At 43.2% G+C, this 25,854-nt stretch overlaps 9 non-coding genes across 9 annotated transcripts; all 9 read right to left on the reverse strand.

Annotated features, from left to right (window-relative positions):
• Window positions 1–4,665: 4,665 nt before the first annotated feature.
• On the reverse strand, window positions 4,666–4,747 carry trnas-aga (transfer RNA serine (anticodon AGA)). The gene has a single exon. It is a non-coding gene; the product is annotated as a tRNA-Ser (tRNA).
• Window positions 4,748–5,981: 1,234 nt separating this feature from the next.
• On the reverse strand, window positions 5,982–6,054 carry trnak-uuu (transfer RNA lysine (anticodon UUU)). The gene has a single exon. It is a non-coding gene; the product is annotated as a tRNA-Lys (tRNA).
• A 617-nt stretch (window positions 6,055–6,671) lies between these two features.
• Window positions 6,672–6,753, reverse strand: trnas-aga (transfer RNA serine (anticodon AGA)). Its single transcript has one exon. It is a non-coding gene; the product is annotated as a tRNA-Ser (tRNA).
• A 15,827-nt stretch (window positions 6,754–22,580) lies between these two features.
• trnas-aga (transfer RNA serine (anticodon AGA)) lies at window positions 22,581–22,662 on the reverse strand. Its single transcript has one exon. It is a non-coding gene; the product is annotated as a tRNA-Ser (tRNA).
• A 406-nt stretch (window positions 22,663–23,068) lies between these two features.
• Window positions 23,069–23,141, reverse strand: trnak-uuu (transfer RNA lysine (anticodon UUU)). The gene has a single exon. It is a non-coding gene; the product is annotated as a tRNA-Lys (tRNA).
• Window positions 23,142–23,758: 617 nt separating this feature from the next.
• Window positions 23,759–23,840, reverse strand: trnas-aga (transfer RNA serine (anticodon AGA)). The gene has a single exon. It is a non-coding gene; the product is annotated as a tRNA-Ser (tRNA).
• Window positions 23,841–24,632: 792 nt separating this feature from the next.
• On the reverse strand, window positions 24,633–24,705 carry trnak-uuu (transfer RNA lysine (anticodon UUU)). Its single transcript has one exon. It is a non-coding gene; the product is annotated as a tRNA-Lys (tRNA).
• Window positions 24,706–24,883: 178 nt separating this feature from the next.
• On the reverse strand, window positions 24,884–24,965 carry trnas-uga (transfer RNA serine (anticodon UGA)). Its single transcript has one exon. It is a non-coding gene; the product is annotated as a tRNA-Ser (tRNA).
• Window positions 24,966–25,096: 131 nt separating this feature from the next.
• On the reverse strand, window positions 25,097–25,168 carry trnah-gug (transfer RNA histidin (anticodon GUG)). Its single transcript has one exon. It is a non-coding gene; the product is annotated as a tRNA-His (tRNA).
• Window positions 25,169–25,854: the final 686 nt, after the last annotated feature.

The raw sequence follows: 25,854 nt of genomic DNA on the forward strand, positions 1-25,854 counted from the left end.
TGTAAAATAGCAAATATATATTTTGCTTAAAGTCTGTAAAATAATTACACCTACAATTTTAAACATGTTTAAACACATTGTGTGTCACTAAAGCAAGCACGCTGTCTATCGTCTTAATTTTAAATAACCTGATGACCGGCATCATCTCTTCATTTAATTTATGCACCCGAGTGCTTTTCTCACACGAGTAGAAAACTCTTTCTCTTTGGATGTGTTTGGCAGAAACATAATTTCTACATCAGAAATTTTTTTTAAATGTACGACTGAACTTTTCTCATTCGACAGAAATACTATTTTCAAATTATTTACCCGGCCTATGACACTCGGTGTAAATGTTCTTACCTAGAACAGAAAACATACGCTTTGACTATTTTGTAGGCATCGTGTAATGTTAAATGGTTTTACTAAAAAACTGTAATCACCGGCAGCTGTGATTTTCAAAAATGAAAGAAATGTATGAGCTAAGGATGTTTCAGCTATTATCATCATTTCCTTTTGACCCGGATAAAGCGGTAATTAATTTTCTATGCGAGTGACACAATATAAAGTTCTCATACTATTGGTGTAAATAGCCGTGCTAAAACATTTATGACTATTTTGCACATCAGCAGATCATGTCAAGGGTGTTTCACATCTAAGAATCACAATGTTTTGTAAATGACATTTTTCTTACACCTTGAGATTTAACCGTATCAAGATTTTGGACGGCCGTTCGCAATTTGTTTGTGGACCGTACGTTTTTAGGCGATCTTTGTGCGGCGTCATCGTAATAGGAATAAATGAAAATTAAGAAATGAAGTTACAGTTTTTCTCTTCTAGATATTTCTTTTAGCGCAACTTTGTGTCTGTCCAAAAAGTGTGATCGCATGAAGCATCGATGCAAAAATGAAGTCTAGCTGTTTTACACTTAAAACTATTACAACCTAAACAAATCAAACGGTACACTCTTTTAAGTTTGAGCGTGTTAAAGTTTCCACACTCTTGTTGAGATACATATTTTATCCATAACCTTTCATGTATTCGAGCGACCAAATCACTAAGAAAGACAGTATAGCGAGAAAACTAACGTTTACAACGCATATAGAATTCAGAATACAATTGTTAAAGTTTTTTTTTTTGTTAAATGTTGATTTGTAAATTATATTTTTATTACTCCGTTAGATTTAGTCATTGTGTTCGGATAGCCGATGACACAATTCACATTTTGTTTTAAGACTCCTGTAAGTTCATGCTAACTCTCGCGTGGGAAAGAGAGCGCATTCTATTCATTTAAGAAAAATTATAAAACATTTGCCCAATCTTTTTTTATTATTTTGACAAAACACAACACGACGACATTAAAGAATGTTATCAGTTCCTACGGTCATCTTCTTTGATTCAAATAAAGCAACATATCTGGTGTACGTGTGTATGTGCTAAACATCTTTGCTTCTCCACTTCTCCAGATTTGTTAGATGGGCTACCGTTGTTATACAATCACATTTGAGAACTATGATGTTCTCACTTTTGTAACGGTTATAGAAAAATGCCGTACACACTTTTGCATTTCACAATTCAGTTATTTTAGCTGTAATGAGCACATAAGACAAAGATTGTCAACGTGTGACTCGTAAACATGTATAATTTTATTTAATTTTACCAGAGATAGTCGACCGATCAGTTGACACGTTGTTTTGCACTTTTCTGTTGAAGAGTTTTCTCTGATTGTGGTCAAACATACACTGCCTGTTCACTGGAATTTTACAGCATAAAAATATCGCCCCTAAATCTAGAGCTCTTGTTCATATAGCCGATGACCACGTTCACATTTTACTCGTCGTACTTGTTTCAGCATCTCCGCTTGACATTAAAGAGTAGGCCTATCCCCTTCGGTCGTAAGCATTATCATCTACCGTGTGCTGAGATTTTTCTGCTTTGTCCACTTTTGACGGATTTGCTAGACGGACAATGTCACCTTGTTGTAACGTGATTACGTTTAAGATCCATAAGATTGCCCTACATTCACCTGAAATGGTTATAGACATAGTCTTTTATACAGGAAACGTGTATCAGCATAACAAATACCTAATAGTGAAATCCTCTCTTCTAAACTATTGTGAAAACTTTTAATGCAACTCTGTAAATAGTTTTTTTTTTTTTTCTACTACTGTATACATTATTGTTTGGTTGTCTTTGTACAGTATTTCAATAAATAAACCGGTGTTGATAAGTCGTTCATTTAAGTGAGAGGCGGGATGATTTTGACTGTTTTAGTCATTCATCGTGCTTAAGGTCCGATCTGGAAACCGCGCTACGACTGGAACTGCGCTTTGCCGCTTCTAAATAACCCGTTGTTCTTTAAGAAAACACGAGGCGAGCAGTTTCTGACATCTATTAATTCACTTCATTTTTTCACCAACGCAAATGTTTTGTTTAGCATACATATTCGTTTTAGTCAGTTACATAGGCGTCACGCATGAATTTTATAATTATTTTAAATAATTATGATAGAGTTACAACAGGTTTAGGTTAGTGGGGTGCCTGTAAGCGGTGAAAACTTCAAGCATCGGAGACGACGGTGTTCCTCAAACAGCCCATAGTGTTATCTTTTAACAAACTATTGTATTGCACGTTACTAAGACAAAATCTGTAACAGCGTTCATTAATATGTTGAAATGAAAATAAACATACAAAACTTTATAATGACCGTGAGTTCAATATAGCCTAACACCGCATAGACAAATGTTTGTTCTAACTCTTTCGCCCTAAAATTGCGAGATTTCTTGACTTTGCCGTGTTTAACGGACTCTAGATCTCATCGCGCCGTAGCGAACTGTAAACCACACACTTTCTAATCGCATTACGCTAAGAAACTGCACATGGTTAAATCTATTACACCATAAACTGTCTAAAGTTGTTAATGTACAAGCACAGAAAATTTTTCTACAAAAAATATCGGTAGCACTTTATTTTACAGTCCTGTTCCTCATGTTCATACTATGTACTCAATATAGTAATTACAATAACTATGTAATAACTATGTACTAACCCTGAACCTACCCCTAAACCTAACCCTACCCCATGTAGTTACTTTGTATTACCAGAACTTTCTTAGATAAATACACTGTAAGTACACTATAAGTACATGTAAGTACACGTACTGTAAAATAAAGGTCAACCAAAATATCATTGCACTACTGTTTTTTTTGGCCTATAATACATCGTTCAACAATACTTTTGCACACTCATTCGACTGTATTTATTACCACCGTTCTCACGTTCCTGCTGTTCATAATGTATATATAATTCTTCATTGCTCTGTTCATAATGTACATACAATCCCTACATTGCATTCATATTTATATTCTGTATATACTCTGATCGATATTGTACGTATATAGCAACTCCACTGTACTTTCTGTATATCATAGCTTTACTTACTCTGCACTTTTATGTATATAAAACACTATATTCTTGCACTTCTGGTTAGATGCTAACTGCATTTCATTAGCTCTGTACTTGTACTCTGCATAATGACCATAAAGTTGAATCTAATCTAAATCTAAACAAGTACAATCGTACGCTTCCGGGACTTTGCTCATTCTTTCTGTTTAAATTTGTTTAAACGGACTTTCACATTCTTATCTTCTTTTCACCAACTAAGTGTAATTCCTAGGCCTCGTGGATTGTTTTCTAGTTTTGGCCGTCAACCTCTCTTTTCATTTCATAAAATATTTTATCTTTTACGTTATATCATTATACTATCCTAGTTTGTATCAGATACAAGTTTGTTTCTTCATATTTCTCTTACATCTACTCCCGTCCATTCTACCCCCCGTTAGAGTATCCACGACTTTTATGCTTCTGTCATACTCATTGTAGGTCACTTTGGATAAAGACGTATGCTAAATCATTAAAATCCAGCAGAAGAGATGGACCGTAGTGATAGCAAGGTGAGGCCGCCAAAAGCAGACAGACTTTCACTCAAACAGGGACTTGAACCCTGGACCCTCAGATTAAAAGTCTAATGCTCTACCAAATGAGCTATCCGGGCTCTTGTGAAGCACTGGCTTCTCACCTTTTATAAAGCAGCAGTTTTACAACAAGCTGCCCAGAAGAGACGCAGGTGTCACGGGTTGAAAGCTAGAACCAATTAAGCAGTTATGGCACAGAGACCGAAAGGCAAAGGAACATAGAAGGCACAAGTACCGTCACAGAAAGATAAAGCAATACAGCAAAGCCCTCCCTCATTCTGCAAGGTTCGAACCTGCACAGGGAGACCCCAATGGATTTCAAGGCCATCGCCTTAACCTCTCGGCCACGACTACGCCTAATGTTAGAAAGCAAGCCCCCTTGTCTGGTGGCGCCCTGCACAAGCCAAGCTTCAGAAACAAAATCACGCAGAAAGATGAGGTGGTAACAAATTCTCAACCTTCCCGTATACTCAACGGCAAAGGGTTGCCGTGACCCGGATTCGAACCGGGGTTGCTGCGGCCACAATGCAGAGTACTAACCACTATACGATCACGGCGTGCCACGGGCTCACCCAAGACAACCCCTGGAGCCCAGATACAAGAAGCAGCAGCGGCGTGTTTGTCCATCGAAGAGGGACTGGACATTTCGCAAATAAGTGCGAGGACTGTGAAAAATGCATGGACGCTTTGCCTCATGGCCTTCAGCAAACAGCGTAGTCGGCAGGATTCGAACCTGCGCGGGGAGACCCCAATGGATTTCTAGTCCATCGCCTTTACCACTCAGCCACGACTACGGGAGTAGACCATTTTCTGCTCTGTTTGATTCCAACACTGCTGCCTGACCTACCTGCAACCAACCCAGCTCAGTTAGCAAGCGGAGATTGCAAGCTAGCCCTGCAAGCGGGTAAAACAGCGGTCCCACTGAGGAGAAATCAGGCTGCCATGTATCATCCTATGTAATGGGGTTTTTTTAGTACTGGCCCTGGGGACCGACAGCACTGCACAATTGGGAAGTCTGTCTTATTCTACTCACTCTGTGAGCACTCTTTCCTAAAGGGCTGACCGTCAGAATCAGGTGTGCCGTACAAGGGAGATGCACTGATCCCCGGGAGCAGGAAGGAACATCGCTCTAGTACAGAGTCAGCAGAAGAGATGGACCGTAGTGATAGCAAGCTGAGGCCTACAAAAAGAAGACTGACCTTCCCCCAAACAGGGACTTGAATTAAGCAGACCACCTTCTGCCAAATTGTGTGTAACACTGCTGCCTGATCTACTTGCAACCTAGCAAGCGGAGATTGTAAGCTAGCCCTGGAAGCGGCTAAAACAGCAGTCCCACTGAGGAGAAATCAGGCTGCCGTTTCACATCCTATGTAATGGGGTTTTTCAGTACTGGCCCTGGGGACCGACAGCACTGCACAAATGGGAGGTCTGTCTTATTCTACTCACTCCGTGAGCACTCTTTCCTAAAGGGCTGACCATCAGAATCATGTGTGCCGAACAAGGGAGATGCACTTATCCCCGGGAGAAGGAAGGAACATCGCTCTAATACAGAGTCAGCAGAAGAGATGGACCCGTAGTGATAGCAAGCTGAGGTCTCCAAAATGTAGATTGACCTCCGCCCGAACAGGGACTTGAATTAAGCAGACCACCTTCTGCCCTGTTGTTTTTCACACTGCTGCCTGACCTACTTGCAACCTAGCAAGCCGAGATTGTAAGCTAGCCCTGGAAGCGGGTAAAACAGCAGTCCCACTGAGGAGAAATCAGGCTGCCATGTCTCATCCTATGTAATGGGGTTTTTCAGTGCTGGGCCTGGGGACCGACAGCACTGCACAACTCGGAGGTCTGTCTTATTCTACTCACTCTGTGAGCGCGCTTTCCTAACGAGCTGACCATCAGAATCAGGTGTGCCAAACAAGAGAGGTGCACTGATACCCTGGAGCAGGAAGGAACACCGCTCCAGTACAGATTCAGAAGAAGAGATGGACCGTAGTGATAGCAAGGTGACTCCGCCAAAAGCAGACAGACCTTCGCCCAAACAGGGACTTGAACCCTGGACCCTCAGATTAAAAGTCTGATGCTCTACCGACTGAGCTATCCGGGCTCTTATGGAGCACTGGCTTCTCACCTTTTATAAAGCAGCAGTTTTACAACAAGCTGCCCAGAAGAGACGCAGGTGTCACGAGGATGAAAGCTAGAAGCAGTTATGGCACAGAGAGCGAAGGACCATATAAGGCACAATTAACGTCACAGAAAGCTAAAGCAATACTGCAAAGCCCTCCCGTAGTCGGCAGGGTTCGAACCTGCGCGGGGAGACCCCAATGGATTTCAAGTCCATCGACTTAAGCTCTCAGCCACGACTACGCCTAATGTTACAAAGCAAGCCCCCTTGTCTGGTGGCGCCCTGCACAGGCCAAGCTTCAGAAACAAAATCACGCAGAAAGATGAGGTGGTAAGAAATTTTCAACCTTCCCATATGCTCAACGCAAAGGGCTGCCGTGACCCGGATTCGAACCGGGGTTGCTACGGCCACAACGCAGAGTACTAACCAATATACGATCACGGCATGCCACTGGCTCACCCAAGACAACCCCTGGAGCCCGGATACAAGAAGCAGCAGCGGCGTGTTTGTCCATCGAAGAGGGACTGGACATTTCGCAAATAAGTGCGAGGACCATGAAAAATGCATGGGCGCTTTCCCTCATGGCCTTCAACAAACAGCGTAGTCGGCAGGATTCTAACCTGCGCGGGGAGACCCCAAAGGATTTCTAGTCCATCGCCTTAACCACTCGGCCACGACTACGGGAGTAGACCATTTTTCTGCTCAGTTTGTTTCCAACACTGCTGCCTGACCTACCTGCAACCAACCCAGCTCAGTCAGCAAGCGGAGATTGCAAGCTAGCCCTGCAAGCGGGTAAAACAGCGGTCCCACTGAGGATAAATCAGGCTGCCATGTCTCATCCTATGTAATGGGGTTTTTCAGTACTGGCCCTGGGGACTGACAGCACTGCACAATTGGGAAGTCTGTCTTATTCTACTCACTCTGTGAGCACTCTTTCCTAAAGGGCTGACCGTCAGAATCAGGTGTGCCGTACAAGGGAGATGCACTGATCCCCGGGAGCAGGAAGGAACATCGCTCTAGTACAGAGTCAGCAGAAGAGATGGACCGTAGTGATAGCAAGCTGAGGCCTACAAAAAGAAGACTGACCTTCGCCCAAACAGGGTCTTGAATTAAGCAGACCACCTTCTGTCATGTTGTGTGTAACACTGCTGCCTGACCTACTTGCAACCTAGCAAGCGGAGATTGTAAGCTAGCCCTGGAAGCGGCTAAAACAGCAGTCCCACTGAGGAGAAATCAGGCTGCCATGTCTCATCCTATGTAATGGGGTTTTTCAGTACTGGCCCTGAGGACCGACAGCACTGCACAAATGGGAGGTCTGTCTTATTCTACTCACTCCGTGAGCACTCTTTCCTAAAGGGCTGACCATCAGAATCATGTGTGCCGAACAAGGGAGATGCACTGATCCCCGGGAGAAGGAAGGAACATCGCTCTAATACAGAGTCAGCAGAAGAGATGGACCCGTAGTGATAGCAAGGTGCCTCCGCCAAAAGCAGACAGACCTTCGCCCAAACAGGAACTTGAATTAAGCAGACCACCTTCTGCCCTGTTGTGTGTCACATTGCTGCCTGACCTACTTGCAACCTAGCAAGCCGAGATTGTAAGCTAGCCCTGGAATCGGGTAAAACAGCAGTCCCACTGAGGAGAAATCAGGCTGCCATGTCTCATCCTATGTAATGGGGTTTTTCAGTGCTGGGCCTGGGGACCAACAGCACTGCACAATTCGGAGGTCTGTCTTATTCTACTCACTCTGTGAGCGCGCTTTCCTAACGAGCTGACCATCAGAATCAGGTGTGCCAAACAAGGGAGGTGCACTGATACCCTGGAGCAGGAAGGAACACCACTCCAGTACAGATTCAGAAGAAGAGATGGACCGTAGTGATAGCAAGGTGACTCCGCCAAAAGCAGACAGACCTTTGCCCAAACAGGGACTTGAACCCTGGACCCTCAGATTAAAAGTCTGATGCTCTTCCGACTGAGTTATCCGGGCTCTTGTGGAGCACTGGCTTCTCACGTTTTAAAAAGCAGCAGTTTTACGACAAGCTGCCCAGAAGAGACGCAGGTGTCACGAGGATGAAGGCTAGAAGCAGTTATGGCACAGAGAGCGAAGGACCATAGAAGGCACAATTACCGTCACAGAAAGCTAAAGCAATACTGCAAAACCCTCCCATAGTCGGCAGGGTTCGAACCTGCGCGGGGAGACTCCAATGGATTTCAAGTCTATCGCCTTAACCTTTTTTTTTGTTTTTTTGTTTTATTAAAGAAATTTCAAATAAAGTACAATAGATTAAACACAAGCAATAGAAAATACAGAATTTCTTCTATACACATCTCTACATTACACATCTACCCTTTACATAGATAATTTAAAAATCACTTCCTGGCAGCTTCCACATTAAATCATTTAAAACACAATAAACTTTTGGGGTAAAAACATCATAAAAATAATCCAACATATTTACACCTTTAAAATACACATACAGCCTTTCAATATATAATTCGGTTTTCCTTTTAAACACAGTCCAAACATCCAACACAATGATTTCCTTTTTAGCCACAGTTCTTCTCTCCCATATTGCACTTTTCATTAGCATTACACACAGATTAATAAAATTTTTGTTTTGACATTTTTTTCCCAACCAAACATCACCACTCTGTTCCATTCCATTACATTTTCATCCCAGTCTTCAGTCACATCTTTAATTAAACATTTACGTTTTCTTAAAAATTCCTCCAGTTCTCTACAATATAAAAACATATGTAAAATCCCCTCTTCCTTTTCCTGGCACACTTTACACAGAGCATTTTCTTCCCTTCCTATTTCATTTAAAATAACCTCAGTAAAAACCACTTTATGCCTTATAAAATACTCCAAACATCCCAATTTAGTTTCCACACACTTCCCTGTCATGTTTCTCCATATACACTCTTTTTTTAAATCTTTGAATTTCTGCATCCAGTATCCATTTGCAATAGGCTCTTTAAAAACATCATCTCTAAAAGAACAATAAATCATTTTCAGAGTACATTCCTTAAAATCATACAGTTTTTCCCCTAATTTCACGTAAATACATTTCTCTTTTGGCTCGCCTTCCATACATTCTATTCTTTTAATCCACTCTTTGGGTATTGCGCTTTTAATGATTTTATATTTATTTTTTATGTCTTGTTCACTGTAATCCTCTTTTGCCTCCTCCATTGCATCTACAATAAATTGTGTCTGTAAAAAACCTTCTTTAAATTCATACAATACATCTCTCACTCTTGTTATCCCCATTTCCATCCATTTCTTTAAAAAAAAACCTTTGTCTTGTTTTAAAATGTTTTGGTTTATGAACAGAGGTTGATTTAAAATGTTTTCTCTCCCATGTGGATCAAACTCAACTTTATCTAAAAAATTTCCCCAAGCACTTAAAATTTCTCTATAAAACTCTGGTAAATTTTCTGTCATCCAATTCTTCGTTTCCATCCATAAAATTCCATCCCCCATGTTAAAATCCCCACAGTTGTTTAAAAAGTATTTCATCGTCTTTTTCCACTCTGGTTTGTCCTCATCTTGTAGGTATTTCTTCACTACTTTCACTCTCAAACTATTTTTCCTCTGTTCCACATCTATTAAACCTAAACCCCCCTTCTCTACCGCCCCTAAAATCGTATTAAAAGCTATTCTTGCTGGCTTCCCCTCCCATAAAAAGTCAAGAAAACATTTCTTCAACCTCTTTTCTGTCCACAATGGCATATGCGACACATATAAAACATTCCATAGCTTAGACACCATTAAAACATTCAATACTAAAACCTTCCCTTTTAAGTTTAAAGTTCTTAATTTCCAAAAATTTAACCTTCTCTCTATTCCTGTTACTAGTTCCACCCATATTTCATCTCTTACTTTCATCTCATTTTTACCCATTAAAATTCCTAAAATCCTAATTTCTTCCACTAAAAAAAAAACCATTGCTTTACCAAATCTCATATATACCGTCTTTTCTTCATTTACTTTACTCCCAGATCCTTTACAATATTCCTCTACAACATTCATAACGTCTTTGATGCTCTCCTTTCCTTTTACTATTATCGTTGTGTCATCAGCATATTGAAAAACCTTTCCCTCAGCCTTATTTTCCTCAATTTCAATTCCAATTATTCCTTCTTTTTGTTTATGGCCAATCCTAACGGTTCCGATACAAGTGAATATAATTATGCCGAAAGCGGACAACCCTGTCTTATCGATCTCGTGATTTTAAAACATTCTGTTAAAAACCCATTACATTTTATTCTCGTTAAAGCGCCCTTATATAAAATCTCAATCCATTTGATAAAATCTCCCCCAAAACCAAATTTCTTTAAAACATCAAATAAATACTCATGTTCAACCCGATCAAATGCTTTTTCAAAATCTAGACTAATTATGTAACCATCTTCATTTAGTTCTTTCATATACCATATTGTGTCTTTTATACTCATTGTTATGTCCGCTATATCCCTTCCTTTTACTCCGTATGCTTGGTTTGTTTCGATTATACTTGGCATTACTTCCTTTAACCTGTTTGCTAAAACCTTCGATAAAATCTTAAAATCTGTGTTAAGCATTGTGATCGGCCTATAGTTTTTTAAATCTAACTTTCTCCTTTCCTTTTATATATCAGTTTTGTTATCCCCATCCCCATTCTTTCATTAACTTCTTCTTTTTCAAAAATTTCACTAAAAACTTCCTTTAAAATCTTGGTTATAATCTCTTTAAAACATATATAAAATTCACTTACCAAACCATCTATTCCTGGACTTTTCTGTTTATTCAGCTGCTGTATTGCTCTTTCAATCTCTTCTTCACCAATTTTTTGATCGCATTCTTTTTTATCTTCCTTACTAACTTTTACTTTTATTCGATTCAACAATTCAATTTTTTCGTTTTCTTCTACACCCCTAGCACTAAAAAGATCTTCATAAAAATTCTTTATTTCTTCTAAAATCTTTTCATTCCCCTCTACAACTTCCCCATTTTTCCCTCTTACCTGTTTTATTGTTTCAGCTTTCCCTCTCTTTTTTTCCAAATCAAAAAAAAACTTTGTGCACTTTTCTCCCTCCACAGTATATTTAGCTTTGCTCCTTAACCTCGCCCCCTCATATTCTTTTTCCTCTATTTCTTTCAGTTTTTCATCCATTTCCTTTATCTTTTGTATATCTTTATTTTCTTTATTCAATTCCGCTTCCAAACATTCCTTTATTTTTTTTTCGTTGTATCTTTTGCATTTGCGTATTATGCTCCAATACTTAATTGAGAATTTTTTTTATTAAAAACTTTACATTCTCCCACCAAATTCTCTTATCTTCTTCATACATTTCATTTTCCTTTTCCTTTTCTATAATTTCTTTAACCTTTAATACATAGTCTTCATTTTCTAACATTTTTGTATTTAAAACCCATATTCCTGGCCCTCTGTGCACTTTATTCCAATCCAATTTAAAAAAATAAGAACTTGTGATCGCTAAAACTTGTTTCTTCATACTTAATATTTTCTATAAAATTCTCCACATTTCTTGTACATTAAATAAAATCAATTCTTGTTTCACACACAAACTGCCCCACTATTTGCCTTCTTGAAAACTCTTTTTTCTTTTCATTTCTTTCTCTCCACACATCTATCATATTATTTTCTGCCATTAAAGCTTTTAATTCTTTTCTCCCTTTGTCAGTTTTAAAAACCATTCCTTCTGCCATGTCTTGTTTACTAAAAACCGTATTACATGTAAAATCTCCCATCATTATTATTTCTTTATACTTCTTTACAAAACTACTTAAAACATAAAAAAACTCTTTATTTTCCTTCTCCTCCGTTGGTGCATGTACATTTACTAAAATCAATTCCCTTCCTTCATGTTTTGTCTCTACAACCATACATTTACCCATCGTATCTTTGTATAAAATTTGACTTGCTTTAAAAACATCATCCTTCATTAAAAAAGCCACACCTCTCCCAAACCTCCCATCTCCATTATTGTACAAAATCCCTCCTCCCAATCTCTTTTTATATTCATTCATTACATTTTCTCTCCAGTTTGTTTCCTGTAGTACAATAATGTCTTCTCTTTTACATTTTTCTTTTATATTTTCAAATTTCTTTAAGTTCAAAAGTCCTCTTGCATTAAAAGTCACAACACTTAAAACCATTAAAAAGAAAAATAATAAATATCTAAAACCCATCATTCTCAGTCTTTCTCCTCCAATTCCTTTAACACCTCAAACCTATTTAAACGTTTCACTTTTTTTCTTGAACTTTCTATATTTGGCTTTACCTTTAGCGATCGTCTTCGTATTTGTCCCCTCTCCGCCTTTTCCTTCTCATCCTCCTCCATACTTATTTCTCCTCCGTTGTCAGTTTCTTTGTCTTGTTCTTTTCCTTTTTGTCCATGAATTGAAGATATGTCCATCGGTGTAATTTGTGTGTCCTCTTCTCTTATTTGTTCATTGTTATTTTCTTTTTCTTTTTCTCCTTCTCCTTCCTGTCTGTTGTTTGTTCCTTCCTCTGTTTCCTTTGGTTGTAATTTGTCCTCTTCATGTCTTTCATCACAATGTCCTTCATCATTGTTTTCTTCATGCACCTGTCTGTCCACCTGTTCTTTCCTTCCACCTACCACCCCCTCCATCCAGCATTCACATTTATTTAAAATTTCTTGGCAATCCGGACACCTGACAGCATTGCAGTCTCGTGCAAAATGTCCCCTTTCCAAACATTTATGGCACTTGAATTCTGGGCACTCTTTCAGTAGATGTTCTGGGCTCATGCACAGCCTACAAGTCTTCACCTGGTGGCTGTGCATCACCCTAAAGTACTGCGGGTACCTTCAGCTGTTTCAATCTTAGTGCTGTAAGGGAGTGATGCCACTTCTTTGGGGAACCTCACCTTTACAAACCTTGTGCCGTCTTCGATGTCAGTGTCCGGATAGCACCTTCTTTTGATTTTAGATATGGGGGAAACCCCCCATCCTTCCAATTTGTTTACAATTTCCTTATCCTCCAGGTAGACAGGCAGGTGCATAAAGGAAACAACGTAATCTTTATTTTGCAGTTTTTTTACTTCACAGTCCACTCCCTTTATTGTCAATCCATTGATTAAAATGTCACACATTTCTTCCTGTTCCAATGTCAGTTTATATTCTTTGCCTTGTCTGGGTCTTACAGCCAACACCTTTCCACTTCCAATTTTTTCTGAGATTGCTTTAATTATATCCTCTCCTCTCACACCAATCACATTCTCTGTACTCATGATCACTGTTGCCTCCTTTAAATATTTTCTTTCACCAAATATTTTCCTTGCTTCTTGATCTTTTACAATTCGAGCTCTTTGTCGCTTCTCCAGTCCAGTGTCATTTGCCGTGCGTGTTCCTCCAGCCAGTCCATTGTCGTTTGCCATGCTTGTTCCTCCAGCCATTCTAGTGTCGTTTACCATGCGTGTTCCTCCAGCCAGTCCAGTGTTGTTTGCCATGCTTGTTCCTCCAGCCAGTCCAGTGTCGATTGCCATGCGTGTTCCTCCAGCCAGTCCAGTGTCGCTTGACATGCGTGTTCCTCCAGCCAGTCCAGTGTCGCTTGACATGCGTGTTCCTCCTGCCAGTCCATTGTCATTTACCATTCGAGTCTCTCCAGCCAGTTCCGAGTCGTTACCATATAATCCGTCCATTTTTGAGAAAAAAAAAAGATCAACCACCCTCCAGACAGCGATATGCAGCAGCATTAGGTGTTTTTCAAAAAATAAAAAATGCAAAAAAACAATCACAGATTCACAAAACAAACAAAACAACCACAAATAGAAAAACACAAAATGGAGGAGAGCCTTCCTCTCCCAACTGCAGCCAACACTTCCTGTAGCTCTCTAGCACCCTCAGGTTGGTATGGCCGTAAGATCACGGAGTGCCACTGGCTCACCCAAGACAACCCCTGGAGCCCGGATACAAGAAGCAGCAGCGGCGTGTTTTTCCATCGAAGAGGGACTGGACATTTCGCAAATAAGTGCGAGGACCATGAAAAATGCATGGACGCTTTGCCTCATGGCCTTCAGCAAACAGCGTAGTCAGCAGGATTCGAACCTAAACAGGGAGACCCCAATGGATTTCTAGTCCATCGCCTTAACCACTCGGCCACAACTACGGGAGTAGACCAATTTCTGCTCAGTTTGTGTCCAACACTGCTGCCTGACCTACTTGCAACCAACCCAGCTCAGTCAGCAAGCGGAGATTGCAAGCTAGCCCTGCAAGCGGGTAAAACAGCGGTCCCACTGAGGAGAAATAAGACTGCCATGTCTCATCCTATGTAATGGGGTTTTTCAGTACTGGCCCTGGGGACCGACAGCACTGCACAATTGGGAAGTCTAGTACAGAGTCAGCAGAAGAGATGGAACGTAGTGATAGCAAGCTGAGGCCTACAAAAAGAAGACTGACCTTCGCCCAAACAGGGACTAGAATTAACCAGACCACCTTCTGCCATGTTGTGTGTAACACTGCTGCCTGACCTACTTGCAACCTAGCAAGCCGAGATTGTAAGCTAGCCCTGGAAGCGGCTAAAACAGCAGTCCCACTGAGGAGAAATCAGGCTGCCATGTCTCATCCTATGTAATGGGGTTTTTCAGTACTGGCCCTGGGGACCGACAGCACTGCACAAATGGGAGGTCTGTCTTATTCTACTCACTCCGTGAGCACTCTTTCCTAAAGGGCTGACCATCAGAATCATGTGTGCCGAACAAGGGAGATGCACTGATCCCCGCGAGAAGGAAGGAACATTGCTCTAATATAGAGTCAGCAGAAGAGATGGACCCGTAGTGATAGCAAGCTGAGCCCTCCAAAAAGTAGACTGACCTTCGCCCAAACAGGGACTTGAATTAAGCAGACTACCTTCTGCCCTGTTGTGGTCACATTGCTGCCTGACCTACTTGCAACCTAGCAAGCCGAGATTGTAAGCTAGCCCTGGAAGCGGGTAAAACAGCAGTCCCACTGAGGAGAAATCAGGCTGCCATGTCTCATCCTATGTAATGGGGTTTTTCAGTGCTGGGCCTGGGGACCGACAGCACTGCACAATTCGGAGGTCTGTCTTATTCTACTCACTCTGTGAGCGCGCTTTCCTAACGAGCTGACCATCAGAATCAGGTGTGCCAAACAAGGGAGGTGCACTGATACCCTGGAGCAGGAAGGAACACCGCTCCAGTACAGATTCAGAAGAAGAGATGGACCGTAGTGATAGCAAGGTGACTCCGCCAAAAGCAGACAGACCTCCACACAAACAGGGACTTGAACCCTGGACCCTCAGATTAAAAGTCTGATGCTCTACCGACTAAGCTATCCGGGCTCTTGTGGAGCACTGGCTTCTCACCTTTTATAAAGCAGCAGTTTTACAACAAGCTGCCCAGAAGAGACGCAGGTGTCATGAGGATGAAAGCTAGAAGCAGTTATGGCACAGAGAGCGAAGGACAATAGAAGGCACAATTATCGTCACAGAAAGCTAAAGCAATACTGCAAAGCCCTCCCGTAGTCGGCAGGGTTCGCACCTGTGCGGGGAGACCCCAATGGATTTCAAGTCTATCGCCTTAACCTCTCGGCCAAAAACAGGGCAAAAGGGACTGCTACAAGGGGGAAAGAAAGGGAAAAGAGAAGGAGAAAGGAGGGAAAGCAAGAAAAAGAAAAAAAAATTATCCATCAAACTTCATGAACACTCACAAAGGATTTAAGTAAAGTGTTTGATTGGTTTTTGACTATATTTTTAATAAAAAAAATTAATAATAATAATAATAATCTGACAAACACACCACAAACTCTTGCCAGGACTTGCACCTGGAATCTTCCACCCAAAGGGTGGAGGTGTTACTATTACACCACAAGAGTTGTGTCTTTCCTTTTTTTTTTACAAACATTTCAAATTAAACACTGGAAACAGCAACTAAAAACAAAATGTTCACAGCACAACACACACACAGCACAACATATGCAACTATATAAAAACCTAACTATATACATTATTATATACACCAATGAAAAAAAAATCAAAGAACTCCCTGTACATTCTCCCTCCACTGTGCAACAGAGAGGCCTGAGGCTGGACAATACCACCGGCCCTTCAGCTGAGTGTGGCCAGTTGTCTTATTTTTTGCCAGCCCACACTGCTTGCAGATATAGTGATATATATCCTTTGCTAGTCGTTTCCGTGGTGGTTCACCTCTAGCCACTCGCTCCTCATCCTCTTGGGCAGCTTTCTGCCTTCTCCATGTGTGCTGCCTGGGCTGAGTGGAGGGACAAGTTTGTGATGGCAAGGTATTAGGCTGCTGGAATTGGGGAGGGGGCTGGAATTGGGGAAGCGGCTGGAATTGGGGAGGTGGCTGGAATTGGGAAGGTGGCTGGAATTGGGGAGGGGGCTGGAATTGGGAAGGTGGCTGGAATTGGGAAGGTGGCTGGAATTGGAGAGGGGGCTGGAATTGGGGAGGGGGATGGAATTGGGTAGAATGAGGCAGTGGTAGACCTGGTTGGTAGCTGGGAAAGGGTGGGTAGGACCCAGGGGGGAATGCAAAGTGTGGTGCTGGTGGGTATATGGGAAATGCAGAGTAAGATCCAGGAGGAGGGGTGGGCATTGGGCACCTGTTGGAGATACGCTTACGAATGAAGGCCTCTCCCTCCTGATTTGCTGAATCCTGAAATACCATGGCCTCATGCCCATGCTGTGCAGGAACAGCTGGAAGTTCGCGCACTTCAGGAAGAGCCTCCTTTGCCAAATATACTTTTTTGGGCAGTGCAGTACCCTGCAGAAGCATGTCTCTGTCTACACGTTTCTGTCTTTTTAGTAGCCTGCAAGAGAAACATTCTTCATCTTAAATTAGCAATTTAAGTGAATAAAAGCCCATTGTCTTTACTTCCTGTAGCATCATTTTTAAAAGCATGTACAAGAAGGTTTTATAAGTACAATCTTGATATACTACTGTGATTGTGCAAAAGTATCGCATAAAACAAGACTCACCACGAGGAGACAGTAGTGGTGTTTATCGGGACCAGAACTAGGTTAGTCTGTCCTAGAACCTCTCTGCTGTCCTCCATCAGCTGTTTTAAGTGGCTGTATACCACCACAATAGATTGTGGAATTGGTAGAGTTTTTCCTTGTGTGTCCCTGGGCCTGTTCCGTGCTTGCTGAAACTCTTTCAAAAGCCTTAGGCAAACACATTCACAGACCCTGTGGACTTCAGGGTCCTGAGCTGCCTGCCCATGAGTCATGAACAATCTATGGAAAAGAAAGATGATATAATCTGAACTGTATACTGGGTTATAAACTAGTGACGATCCAAATAGTCAAATTACCTCTCTGCTGCCTGCTGTCCTGGAGCAGAGCCACTCTGCTTCCTGGATGCTCTCCAAGGTCCTGTCAAAGCCTTCTTCTTAACCCTCTGGCTATATTTTGATGGTACCTTGTCCATGGCATGCAGAGCCATGTACAGCTGGACTATGTTGGCCTCCTCTTGTGATGACAAGGCAGTGATCGTTCGGTTTAGGCCAACCAAGTAGGCTGCCAGGGCATCAACTGCCTCCCAGCCCAAGACACCTCTGGAATCACACTGTGTACTCTGGAAATTGAGAAAAATGCCAAACACAGTCCAATAAACATATACGGTGTTGTAATAATTATTTTGCATTGTACATGCATATATGTTAACTTTACACATTGGTGACAATAGGCGTTTTGCACTGTACCAGATAAAAAAATTTTTAAAGTAAAAAATAGTACAGGATAGCAATATTACCTGGCTTGATGTGCTAGGACTTGCAGTGTCATCCTCCTCTTCCTCAGTGACCTCCTCATCTGGGGATTTGGGTTCAGTGTCACCCACCTGACTTGTCACCTGGGCCTGCACGACAGCTACTGGAGAGTCATCAGCCCTAAGGTCAGCTGCATGGCACACAGTCGTGTCAATTTCACTATCCTCTTCGGGCTCCTCTGGGGGGACTTCAGGCATGTCATTGTGGTGTGCAATCAACTGGTCGCCTCTATTGGACTGGGCCAACAAGTACTCAACTGTAATGCGCTCCCCTGCAATAATTTGTACCACATTGTTAATGGGGAGAGGACACACACACTCACACACACACACACAAACAAACAAACACAGGAGAGAGAGAAATACTCCAATGCTCAGCATTTTCCTGTGAGATATCTTACCAGTGGGTTTTCCTGGAGGGGTAAATTCTGGCATCAAAGCCCGACCAAGGACCCGTTGGCTCATGCTGTTTAAATGAGACATTGTGCAGACATCAAATGTCTTTAGGGTTGAGGCCCCCACCACAGATACAGCTTCTTTTGCCCGGCTCATGTTCCACCTCAAGGCCCTCTCTAACATGTACATTTGTGTGTGCATGGCATTGCATCTCCATCCTAAGAATGAAAATGCACAGATTCAGTCAGCAATTATTTTAAACTGAGGACATACAAATTTAATGACACAGTTATAGAACAGTAACACATAATAATGAGACTGATAGTAAATTCCATGAAAACAAGCCAAATCCAGGTAGCACCCAGGGTTCTGTTGTTGACACAATAGCGATCTTTTCAACGTAAAAATCTACAAAACATAATGCAATTTAATATTCAGAATTTACCAGGAATGAAGGCACACTGGTGGCGGTGAAAACTCTCCAGCGAGGATGACCCCCTGCCGCACCTAAGCACGTTTAGGACTTTGCCACCCTTCTGGAGTGTCCCCGTCTTTGTGTACAACTCTACATGTGGAGGGTCCTGGATGCACTCGAGGTGTTTTTGTTGCATCTCCCAGACATGGTGCATGCTGTCAGGGTTAACCAGGCGAAACCCTGTAGTGTCAGTTAGCTCCCACACTGATTCCAGCAGCCCTGAAATCATGGCCCGGATCTCCTCAGCCCTGCCGCCTACAGTGCTTCGCGAGTTCACCTGGGCTGATGCTGGCCATGAGCTGAGCCTCAGTGAGAGACTTTCCACCATGGCTGCACTTCCACTCCCCTCTCTTGGCAGCCTTAAGTTCTTTCACATCCTCCTGATCCCACTCAAAGATACAGGAGGAAAGTTTTGAACAAAAGGTACCATAGAGAGGGTGGTGCTCTGTAGTAAGGCCACAGTTGAATCTTCTCATAAAATGGAATATATCTAGCCTTACAATAGACTTCCATGGCCAAAAAGTTTTAACACTGAAGATGCACCTGTGGAGGAGAAAAAATAAAAAACATGCATTTGATTTAATTTCAAACATACTTTTCAGTCAATATAATTTATTACAATTTTTAATACACTGGCTGTAAAAATAATACAAATTAATTACCATCACCAATAGGGAAAGGGGAACTTTTTTACACCACTATTAAATTTTATAAAATATATTGCAGTGCACATTTGATAAAGTAGTAATTTGAAAATCTCACCTGACTGACTGCAGCAATCCCGGTCAACATAGATGACCTCAGGCTCTGGCTCGCCAGCATTCTGGTAGCGTTTGACGACGCCCTGGCACAGCTCCTCCAGTCCTGCGCCTTCAGCTGTTGTCAGAACACTGTTCAGAACCTGGCCGAGCTCATTGCCAATGTTGGTCATCCATGCAGCCGTGTCCCCAATGCCACCAGCCAGCTTTTTGGTGATCTGAAAAACAAAAAGAAGGAAAAATAAAGACATTCTGACAAGCTTAATTATACATTTCTTTGATTTGTATTCCTGTCCAGGGCTAGCTGAGTGGTCAGCACCGCTGGAAACATGGTCCTGTGTGCCACATCCAGTTGTGAAAGGATGTCCTGGCTCCATGGGCATACTGGCAACTTGCATGCACTGCAGCGTGGATAGTCCCCACCCACAAGGTAATAGCGGCTATCCATGTCAATCACCTCCCTGACTTTCGGGTAAATTCCTGAATGGTGCATCTTCCGGCCACACTGTGGGCATTTAAGAGGAATGCCCCACATCCTCATTGGTGCCCACAAGAACATCCTCTGTCGGAAGTACCACCCGGGCTCAGGAGGACATGGCTTGGGCTGCATCGATGGATAAAACCAGTTCACCTGGATCTTCTGCCTCAGCTGCCCTGTGGGCTCATAGAGGCACTTGGCAATCCACACCCAATCTGCTGGCTGGAGGACTCTCTTGAACTGACTGGGAAGAAAGCTCTCCCAGTCAGTAATAGCCTGAGGCAGAGATGGTGTAGGCTGCAGTGAGGGTACTGGATGTGAGGATGGAGTGGGCTGTGGAGATGGAGAGCACCGTGGAGGTGGTGGTGAGGGCTTTGGAGCTGGAGAGTGGTGTGGGAATGGAGTGGGCCCTGGGGATGGAGACACTGGTACTGGCATTGGAGACGGCAAGTGCTGTGGAGGTGGAGGCAGCCATGGAGATGGTGAGGAGCAAGGAGATGGTGTGGGATTTTTTGAAGGGCTAACACGTGGAGCCAATAGAGCCCCATAATGGCTCGACTCAATGTGTTGGAGGAGTCCGGCGGCACCCTGGACCCTGACCCCACAGCTGTCACACCTCTCTTCAACGTGGTGGTCAGAGAGGTGCTCGGAGAACTTCTCTGCCTCCACAACCACACTACACAGAGAACATTTCACCCCATGTACTTCCTGTGATGTCCCGGTCTCCTCTGAGCTGCCGCCTGCCTTTACCTTAGGCCCTGACTCAATCAAGACCTTATCTGTTGACTGGGAGAAAATTAATATTAGGAACAAAAGAAGGTCTTACTATTCATGTTAAATAATTACACCAATTACTCTGCAGAACTGTACTGAGAATATATTCTGAGAATATATCAGGGTTTGGTGCATAAAATTGTGTATTACATGATACATGGACTTATCATGCCTTTGTTATATTATATTATATACCTACCTTATGGAACCCACAAGTGCACACTATGTGCCTGCCAAACAGGTCCACCTTATTCCCCCTTTGCAGGGGACAGGCATCAATCCGCTCCAGGACCTCCTTCCATTTTCTGCTTCCAGGCCTTTTTCCTGTACTGAACTGGAAGGTGCCCTGGTCATACCTGTGGCAGATGTCGTTCCAATAAGCAGAGGATTTGCCTGTTTTGGTCATATCTGAACAATAATGGGGAACAAATCAATGTGGTTAAATATGTGTTAATATAGCAACAGTAGAAAGGAGTTTATTGGAGTTTTATATTTATATATACACACACACACACACACACACACACATATATATATATATATATATATATATATATATATATATATATATATATATATATATATATATATATATATATATATGTATATATATATGTATATATATATATATATATATATATGTATATATATATATATATATATATATATATAAAGACTCACATCAAGTATACAAAAGCAGACATGTTGAGTGGTGAAATATGTGGCAGGTTAATAGTTTTCTGCAGTAAATATGTTCCTACTTGCAAAAAATTGCAAATAGCTTTTGATGTATAATTATAAAAACTGTGTTTGTATATAAAGTAAGAAAGGGGAAAAAAAATAGATATTTAATGAATACCTGGAATAGTAAAAGATTTAAATACATTCAGTAAAGAATCACTCAGTCATGACTGAAATAACATAGGGAATGGATACTTGGAATACTGAATGATGAAATGAAATTCTTGCAAAGATATAGAAAATAAAAACTTGTTATGAATCGAAGGCTTAACAAGCATCAGTTAGCGACACGTTAAGTTAGCTTGCCTTGCTACGCAAGCGTAGAACGATCAGAATAATCTTTATTCCAAATCATGAATTAATGTTTGAACAAATAGGTTAACACTGATGTCACGGATTTGTATTGTGATAACGCTTACCTTAAATCTCCGCATAGCAGATGTCCAGTGAGTTACAAACAGCTGGAATATCACGAAACTCATTCAGCCAATCAGCGGCGAGATTGGCATGTCAACTTGCTGATTGGCTCTTTCCTCTCGGTAGGAATTGATTGGCTCCTTTGCCCCATCTGTTCGAAAGTTTCGGATTTGCGTTAGGACGGACCTGTTCGGATTAATTTAGGATGTGTTCGGACTTTCGTTCTGACTTTGTTAGGAAGTGTTGCGACCTTGTTCGGAAGTATTCAAATGTTGTTAGGAAGTGTTAGGAAGTGTTCAGCCGTCCGATCGCTGGGAAGATACGGCCACGACTACGCCTAATGTTAGAAAGCAAGCCCCCTTGTCAGGTGCCGCCCTGCACAGGCCAAGCTTCAGAAACAAAATCACGCAGAAAGATGAGGTGGTAAAAAATTTTCAACCTTCCCGTATACTCAAAGGCAAAGGGTTGCCGTGACACAGATTCGAACCGGGGTTGCTGCGGCCACACACAGAGTACTAACAACTATACGATCGCGGCATGCCACTGGCTCACCCAAGACAACCCCTGGATCCCGGATACAAGAAGCAGCAGCGGCGTGTTTGTCCATCGAAGAGGGACTGGACATTTCGCAAATAAGTGCGAGGACCGTGAAAAATGAATGGACGCTTTGCCTCATGGCCTTCAGCAAGCAGCGTAGTCGGCAGGATTCGGACCTGCACGGGGAGACCCCAATGGATTTCTAGTCCATCGCCTTAACCACTCGGCCACGACTACGGGAGCAGACCAATTTCTGCTCAGTTTGTGTCCAACACTGCTGCCTGACCTAATTGCAACCAACCCAGCTCAGTCAGCAAGCGGAGATTGCAAGCTAGCCCTGCAAGCGGGTAAAACAGCGGTCTCACTGAGGAGAAATCAGGCTGCCATGTCTCATCCTATGTAATGGGGTTTTTCAGTGCTGGGCCTGGGGACCGACAGCACTGCACAATTCGGAGGTCTGTCTTATTCTACTCACTCTGTGAGCCCGCTTTCCTAACGAGCTGACCATCAGAATCAGGTGTGCCAAACAAGGGAGGTGCACTGATACCCTGGAGCAGGAAGGAACACCGCTCCAGTACAGATTCAGAAGAAGAGATGGACCGTAGTGATAGCAAGGTGACTCCGCCAAAAGCAGACAGACCTTCACCCGAACAGGGACTTGAACCCTGGACCCTCAGATTAAAAGTCTGATGCTCTACCGACTGAGCTATCCAGGCTCTTGTGGAGCACTGTCTTCTCACCTTTTATAAAGCAGCAGTTTTACAACAAGCTGCCTAGAAGAGACGCAGGTGTCACGAGGATGAAAGCTAGAAGCAGTTATGGCACAGAGAGCAAAGGACCATAGAAGGCACAATTACGTCACAGAAAGCTAAATCAATACTGCAAATCCCTCCCGTAGTCGTCAGAGTTCGAACCTGCGCGGGGAGACCCCAATGGATTTCAAGTCCATCGCCTTAACCTCTCGGCCATGACTACGCCTAATGTTAAAAAGCAAGCGCCCTTGTCTGGTGGCGCCCTGCACAGGCCAAGCTTCAGAAACAAAATCACGTAGAAAGATGAGGTGGTAAAAAAATTTCAACCTTCCCATATACTCAACGGCAAAGGGTTGCCGTGACACGGATTCGAACCGGGGTTGCTGCGGCCACAACGCAGAGTACTAACCACTATACGATCACGGCGTGCCACTGGCTCAACCGTGACAACTCCTGGAGCCCGGATACAAGAAGCAGCAGCGGTGTGTTTGTCCATCGAAGAGGGACTGGACATTTCGCAAATAAGTGCGAGGACCGTGAAAAATGCATGGATGCTTTGCCTCATGGCCTTCAGCAAACAGCGTAGTCGGCAGGATTCAAACCTGCACGGGGAGACCCCAATGGATTTCTAGTCCATCGCCTTAACCACTCAGCCACGACTACGGGAGTGGACCAATTTCTGCTCAGTTTGTGTCCAACACTGCTGCCTGACCTACTTGCAACCAACCCAGCTCAGTCAGCAAGCAGAGATTGCAAGCTAGCCCTGCAAGCGGGTAAAACAGCGGTCCCACTCAGGAGAAATCAGGCTGCCATGTCTCATCCTATGTAATGGGGTTTTTCAGTACTGGCCCTGGGGACCGACAGCACTGCACAATTGGGAAGTCTGTCTTATTCTACTCACTCTGTGATTACTCTTTCCGAAAGGGCTGACCATCAGAATCAGGTTTGCCGAACAAGGGAGATGCACTGATCCCCGGGAGCAGGAAGGAACATCGCTCTAGTACAGAGTCAGCAGAAGAGACGGACCGTAGTGATAGCAAGCTGAGGCCTACAAAAAGAAGACGGACCTTCGCCCAAACAGGGACTTGAATTAAGCAGACCACCTTCTGCCATGTTGTGTGTAACACTGCTGCCTGACCTCCTTGCAACCTAGCAAGCGGAGATTTTAAGCTAGCCCTGGAAGCGGCTAAAACAACAGTCCCACTGAGGAGAAATCAGGCTGCCATGTCTCATCCTATGCAATGGGGTTTTTCAGTGCTGGGCCTGGGGACCAACAGCACTGCACACTCTGTGAGCCCGCTTTCCTAACGAGCTGACCATCAGAATCAGGTGTGCCAAACAAGGGAGGTGCACTGATACCCTGGAGCAGGAAGGAACACCGCTCCAGTACAGATTCAGAAGAAGAGATGGACCATAATGATAGCAAGGTGACTTCGCCAAAAGCAGACAGACCTTCGCCTGAACAGGGACTTGAACCCTGGACCCTCAGATTAAAAGTCTGATGCTTTACCGACTGAGCTATCCGGGCTCTTAAGGAGCACTGGCTTCTCCCCTTTTATAAAGCAGCAGTTTTACAACAAGCTGCCTAGAAGAGACGCAGGTGTCACGAGGATGAAAGCTAGAAGCAGTTATGGCACAGAGAGCGAAGGACCATAGAAGGCACAATTACCGTCATAGAAAGCTAAAGCAATACTGCAAATCCCTCCCGTAGTCGGCAGAGTTTGAACCTGCGCGGGGAGACCCCAATGGATTTCAAGTCCATCACCTTAACCTCTCGGCCACGACTACGCCTAATGCTAGATAGCAAGCACCCTTGTGTGGTGGCGCCATGCAAAGGCCAAGCTTCAGAAACAAAATCACGCAGAAAGATGAGGTGGTAAAAAAATTTCAACCTTGCCGTATACTCAACGGCAAAGGGTTGCCGTGACCCGGATTCGAACCAGGGTTGCTGCAGCCACAACGCAGAGTACTAACCACTATACGATCACGGCGTGCCACTGGCTCACCCAAGACAACCCCTGGAGCCCGGATACAAGAAGGAGCAGCGGCGTGTTTGTCCATCGAAGAGGGACTGGACATTTCGCTAATAAGTGCGAGGACCGTGAAAAATGCATGGATGCTTTGCCTCAGGCCTTCAGCAAACAGCGTAGTCGGCAGGATTCGAACCTGCGCAGGGAGACCCCAATGGATTTCTAGTCCATCGCCTTAACCACTCGGCCACAAAGTAGACCAATTTCTGCTCAGTTTGTGTCCAACACTTCTGCCTGACCTACTTGCAACCAACCCAGCTCAGTCAGCAAGCGGAGATTGCAAGCTAGCCCTGCAAGCGGGTAAAACAGCGGTCCCACTGAGGAGAAATTAGGCTGCCATGTCTCATCCTATGTAATGGGGTTTTTCAGTACTGGCCCTGGGGACCGACAGCACTGAACAATTGGGAAGTCTGTCTTATTCTACTCACTCTGTGAGCACTCTTTGCTAAAGGGCTGACAATCAGAATCAGGTGTGCCGAACAAGGGAGATGCACTGATCCCCGGGAGCAGGAAGGAACATCGCTCTAGTACAGAGTCAGCAGAAGAGATGGACCGTAGTGATAGCAAGCTGAGGCCTACAAAAAGAAGATGACCTTCGCCCAAACAGGGACTTGAATTAAGCAGACCACCTTCTGCCCTGTTGTGTG

This window comes from Carassius carassius, chromosome 18, assembly GCF_963082965.1.
Source record: "Carassius carassius chromosome 18, fCarCar2.1, whole genome shotgun sequence".
In the NCBI taxonomy this organism is placed as follows: Eukaryota; Metazoa; Chordata; class Actinopteri; order Cypriniformes; family Cyprinidae; genus Carassius; species Carassius carassius.